Genomic DNA, 6574 nt, shown 5'->3' on the forward strand with positions numbered 1-6574 from the left:
AATCACTGAGGAGCATAGATTAGCGTAACTCATACCCGTAAATGGTATCAAAAGCTAAATAAGGCGTGAGAGGTGCTTTTTGGTAGCTAAGGTAGTTAAAATTCCATTTTATATCCAATAATTGTGCCCTCATGATCTACTCAGTTAGAGCTATTTAGATAACATGACTAGGACAATCTGTTTGAACAATAGATATCATTAATAAATATTCCTGATAACATTCCACGTTACTCATGTTCATTGAGTGTATGTAATTAGCTATTTGTCGAATATTCCGAGTTAGGAAATAAAATTTAAAGGTCATAATAATACATAGGCAAGGGCCATCACTACATACATTATTATCGACTTTATCATGGTCGCCATATTAACTTCAAATGCTATTTATAGTTAAGATGAGCATTTTAAGAAATGAAATTGGGTAAACATGCAGAAATAAGGTCGTTAAAATTCCATTTTATATCCAATAATTGTGACCTCATGATCTACTCAGAGCTATTTAGATAACATGACTAGGACAATCTGTTTGAACAATAAATATCATTAATAAATATTCCTGATAACATTCCACGTTACTCATGTTCATTGAGTGCATGTAATTAGCTATCTTTCGAATATTCCGAGTTAGGAAATAAAATTTAAAGGTCATAATAATGCATAGGCAAGGGCCATCACTACATGCATTATTATCGACTTTATGGTCGCCATATTAACTTCAAATGCTATTTATAGTTAAGAAGAGCATTTTAAGAAATGAAATTGGGTAAACATGCAGAAAACAACGTATGTCTTGTGCGTTTAGTTCGAAATCATAAGATGACATGCTCACAGGCTGATTTTTAGGAGCCGACGCTTTTTGCCTTTCATTTGTTTTCGCAACGCAGAGCTGTGAAGGGCTCCAACTTGCTGCGATGAGTTAGCTCCGCCCCCAAGTACGCAACGCCGAGCTATGAAGGCACCCTAAGCGTTAGCTTTTCTCCTCTACCACCAGAAGGGGAAGGACGGGAAGGAACAAGGAAAGGAGGCGCCGCCGCGATGAGAGCCCGACGACGCCTCCAGGGGAAGGACGGGGGAGGAAGGGAGAGGACGAGGAATCCTGCACCGTCACAAGGCGGGCAGGTCCTACTATTAGCGAAACCAAGCATACGCAATTAATATTCTACCAATCCTAGTAGATTTTCCTATGAGGAAGAAAAATCTATCGATCGAATCGGTAGATTAGGGACCATTAGGGCAGTTAACCGCTTTCAGATGCCAATGAGCTTTGTGTTTTTTAACCCGCCACTGTACAGAAATAGAGTACAGACGGAGTTTTCATTATTCCAGCAACACGCTCACCGAAGAGAGGGGATAACATCCACTCGCGACTTGAAGGCAGCCACGCGGTTCTTTCTGCGATGAGTGGGGGAGGGATGGAGGAAGATGAGCATTACTGCACGCTGTCTGGGCATCTCAGACGAAAGGTGAAGGCAAACCCTCTTCTCAATCATTTCTTATCCCCAAGCATCGGTGGTTCAGTGGTAGAATGCTCGCCTGCCACGCGGGCGGCCCGGGTTCGATTCCCGGCCGATGCAGCATTTTTTTGCCGTAAAAATAACTTTTTGACATAGTAAATAATGAGAAAGTCTAATGAAGATTAGGAGAGAAGAGAAACCTCATAAAAATATTGCCAAGAAGACGGAGCAACCTTATAGGCCACACCTGGAGATATGATTGCCCGATGAGGACAATCGTCGAGGGAGAAGTAGATGGTTTTATAAGGAAGAACAGGTATAAAGGATGTGAAAGAGAAGAAATATGTAGGTGCGAAAAGATTATCTTTTTATAAAATCAAATTAAGTGCTATTAATGTATTAATATAGAAATGTTTAATTTAAATTAAAGTTGATACTTAAATTCACATTGCAAATTCCACTAAGAATGAAGCATAAATTTGTGCAAATTTTTTGATAATAGAAATAAAGATTCATATTAATTTTGAACCTGAACTTAAACTCAATAATCATTTTTAATAAGATTTTGAGGTTTGGTCATTTAAATGCATAATGCATAAATACGCAAGATCAATCCGTCAAATGTAAATAACATAAAACTCGCCAAATTATAATTCATGTTTTGACGACATTGACGATGACGATTGACGATTGAAATTGACGATGAAACTCTCTCAAGTGACGTATTGCAACTTCTGCTCAACCTATAAATAAATATAGAAATATGCAAATATCCTAATGACAAAAATTATTGGTTGTAAATGTGATAAGAGGCTTGTGCTGATTTAAAGGTTGTAATATAATTTGTATTATCTCTATCGTAACAGGCTCAACTTTGTGGAGGTTCATAAATAAAAGCGAACAAACTATGTATAAATCCACCAATTTATTTATGTGGTACTACTAGTTTCGACGTACCAGTACTAGGTACCTGATGATGACGCCGCTGCGACGAAACTAGTCGTACCACATAAATAAATTGGTGGATTTATACATAGTTTGTTCGCTTTTATTTATTATAATTTGTATTAATTCACACTATGACATTGCAGCACTACAACCAGTACTCCAATACCGGATACACCAGCAATCCAAAGACACCGAGATAACAGAGATTAACAGCACTGCGAGAACATCACCTTCAACAGCAATAACACACCAGCATTACACGGTGGTCTACGTGGGGTTTTGCCGGTTTCCCTCACGTCTCGGACGAACGTCGGACCAATAGCCATCCCGGAGGAAAAGATTTCCGGATTTTTTTGATTTTTTCCGTACCTGCTATATGCTCACAAACAATGTATAAATAATAAAAAATATGACTAGCCCTGAAGAGGAAAGTATTCTTATAACGGGGACCTTACTGTATATATGTATTATAATATTCTACCTCACTATGTAAACATTCATGTAAAACTTGCAGTATGGAAATAAACTTTATTTTGAATTGAATTATCTGATATGAGAATGGAATGGAGAGCTGCATCAAACCAATATTAGGATTGATGACCGGCGATGAATAAAAGATAAGAAAACTTAAAAATACTGACAATGAAATTCTTTGGGATACGGCACCTGGTAAGAAATATGGAGTCAGCCGACCCGTTGAATTACGAATCGTTCCCCATTCTCAAGGCCACTTCAATGCACCGTTTTTTTCACATTACGTACGCGATTTTGAACTCAAAAAACTTCATCCATTTTTTTCGCTGCGTACACGTAGACCCATAGACCAATACAAAATCTTTTCATCGAAGTTATTGACAAATTTTTAGACTGGAGGAAAACGGAAAAAAACGAACAGATAAATATGTATACACATATATACACAGTTTAGCAGGAAACGATGAGTGTAGCATATGACAATAAAAACGGTATGTCACCAACAATTAATACAAAACATACAATAAAAGAACAGTCACAGAGGAAAAAAATGTCTTCAGCTTTCGAAGCACATGGCCTCTTTCTCAACTAGTAGGAGATAATTAACTGAGTAGGCATATCTTCTCGTGAAATTGAGATGCACTGGAACTGGCACAATGAAGACACTGACCAATTTATCGATCTTAGCCTATTAAAAAATTCCCTGACAGCTCAACGATTTCCTCAAACACTTCTCTGGTTTCGCTAAAAAACTTTAAATTCCCTGATCTTACCCGGTTTTCCCACCAAATTTACACTCAGAGCCACAAATATAGGCGAATTCATTCTAAGTGCGCACGGGATACTCGACTGTAAGTTTTACTGATATTATTAGATTGGGAAAATCGTATATGATGCTCACATGTGCTTCGTAATAGAGGAAGTACGCTCAAGTTCACTCGCATTCTGGTGAAGCGAGTTCTGTTTCCGGGACGTGCCTATCTCGTCCACGCCTAGAATCGTTGCCACACCAACTAATAGCAATTGAAAAATCGGATAGGCTGAGCTTCAGGAGATTTCATGCATTCAGGTTTGGCGAGAGAAATGAACGGTTTGGCGAGAATAGCGTTGTGTTCACGAAACACCGCAACCGAACGCGTAATTATCGTGCACAACGCCCAGTCTTGGGAAAGATCCAGCGGTTTTCTATCCTTTTAAGTTACCATTCAACTCAAGTAATGCATAGAATACCTAAGTTGTGACGGAATATCTCGCAGTCAACAGAATTCCGTGGTTGTGGGCGCTAGAAGAGCTGAATATCAGCTTTTCCAAGGAGTGATACAGAACAATGTAATTCTACGAGGTAGTTATAGAAATATTTCGAAATAGCAGAAGTCATTGTTAGTATAGTATTCAATAAATACATCATTTAAGTTAAAAGTAACACAAGCCAACAAAAAAATTTTGTTTGAAAACTTTTTTTTATTTTAATAGCTGATCTTTATAGATTTTGATGTGCCAAATCCAAACCTGGCCTTAGTTTGTTTGTATCACCCATAGTTTCCAAGCAATATGTATTTAATATTTAGTCTAATACCTCTATACGGTATACAGGAAAATCAATGCCACACTGTGTTACATCATAAAATTGTTTGTATTTACTGTTCACTACATCGTGATAAAATTGTTTGCGTTTATTACAGCGTGATAATACAGGGTTCACTTGTCAACTGGAATTGCTCTACCTAATTCACTAACTCTTGGTTAACTATGTGGTATTCCATTATTTCCTGGATATAGACAGTTACTTATACCACTTATTTTATAAGATCGCGACCCGGGTTTCAATGAGTAATCATCATCATCAGGCGCTAATTATAATTTGTTTATCTACCTAGTTACTTGATGAATTTTAAAACGGACGCCAGAATAGGTGAAAAGGATGGGTAGAGGTATTCATTTATAAGGGTAGTATCTTGATTTTCAATAATTTTTAAAATTTCTAACTGTTCCCTAGAATCCAGTTCTCGGCGGTCATTGCAAAAATTTAAAATATTCATTTAAAAAAAACAAACAAATAATAATTAAATAAACAAATTATAATAAGCGCCTGATGATGATGATTACTCATTGAAACCCGGGTCGCGATCTTATAAAATAAGTGGTATAAGTAACTATCTATATCCAGGAAATTGCTCTATCTTTTCTTTCCCTTTTTCCTTGAAGCTTCTTGTGTAGCTTTTTCTGCGATGAACCGCCTGCTGAACTTCTCGGTGAAGTACCAACAGTAATCCCCATTATCTTCGTTCATTAGACCTACTTTTTCAACTTTATTGTAACTATAAAAAAGCTGTTAAATTCTAAAAATGTTGCTTGATTTCATAAATTTAACTGTAAAATGTGAATAAATGGTGGGTGACACAACTTTAAAACCATTATATTTGGATTCAGCAACTTTAAAAACATAAGAGTAAGGTATTTAAGTAAAACAGTTTTTTCATTGTTGGCCTGTGTAATGAATCAGAGAGTAGGACAAAAAAGTTTATATCCAAATTACCAAATGAAATACGCATACCTACTACAAACTTCATAATAACCTCTACGAGTTGATATTGGGAACTCCAAATTATTGGTCGATTAATTTAAGAGCATTATAACAACTAAACACAATAAATATTCATAATATGTGATTAAGAAAACTCTTATTTAAATTATGAAAATACGCAGAGATTTTTTAAAAATTCTCAAAATTTGTTAGTAGTAGTAATTCAATAAACGGACATACGCCACGGAAAAAATTAATTCAATAGCTTAAAACAAGATACGTATGTACAAATATAGGACAATTTAATCCCGATGCATTTTTTTATTTTTGAAATTTCAATGTTCATCTTAACTTGCGAGTATTAAGAGTTCACAAAACATGGAATGAGTGGGGAATTCAAAAGAATTTGTACACCACTTCCGCAAGTTAATTAATTTAACAGGCTAATAAGGGAAAGGATATCCACCAAAAGATAATAAACTAAAGTAAACAAGACAAGGCCATCACAGAGGAACGTTTATTTAAGAGAAAACCTTAAATTACTTTTCGCTCAAGGCATCGGTACGCACTCTACTTAGCTATGAAAATAACGGAGTCATTATCTCCTAGGTACCAACACAATCGTCTAAAAAAACATGTCCTAAAGGATTTTAAATGCAATCCAAAAAGAACTAAGAAAGTTAGGACCATCCTCCACGCGCCATATACCATTATTATTCATGCCATTCAGTCCATAATGAAATTAAGGAAAGGTACGTCAACCTAGCATACGACAGCAGACTTTGAGAGGATGGTGAGATATTGATTGTACGAGGTACATTCTAGGTACTTCATCTAAGAAAGACAAATTCGATTCCTAGACACGCTGATTAGTTTTAATCCAAAGCCAAGGGTCAGATATCGACGCAGCTCAAAAAGAGAAACTTATTTTTTTATTACCTAAACGCTTTTTTTGAAGATATTCAGGAGCATTAGCTTGAGGTATACGTAAAATCAGAATCGCCTTGTCCATCCCAAAGAAAAGATTTAGGAGAGGATGAAGGATACATAATACCTCAGTAAATACGAACTTTTATCGATTGTCTCGAATTCCATGGAGCTGTGGATACAAGGCTCATATCATACAATTATAAAAAAACAACTTATTCGAGAGGTATACCTTACCTTTAATCTT

General features: G+C 36.2%; 1 non-coding gene across 1 annotated transcript; it reads left to right on the top strand.

The window, feature by feature from the left end:
* Positions 1 to 1503: 1503 nt before the first annotated feature.
* On the top strand, positions 1504 to 1574 carry Trnag-gcc. The gene has a single exon. It is a non-coding gene; the product is annotated as a tRNA-Gly (tRNA).
* Positions 1575 to 6574: the final 5000 nt, after the last annotated feature.

The sequence above is a fragment of the Ischnura elegans genome, chromosome 8 (genome assembly GCF_921293095.1).
Source record: "Ischnura elegans chromosome 8, ioIscEleg1.1, whole genome shotgun sequence".
Lineage (NCBI taxonomy): Eukaryota > Metazoa > Arthropoda > Insecta > Odonata > Coenagrionidae > Ischnura > Ischnura elegans.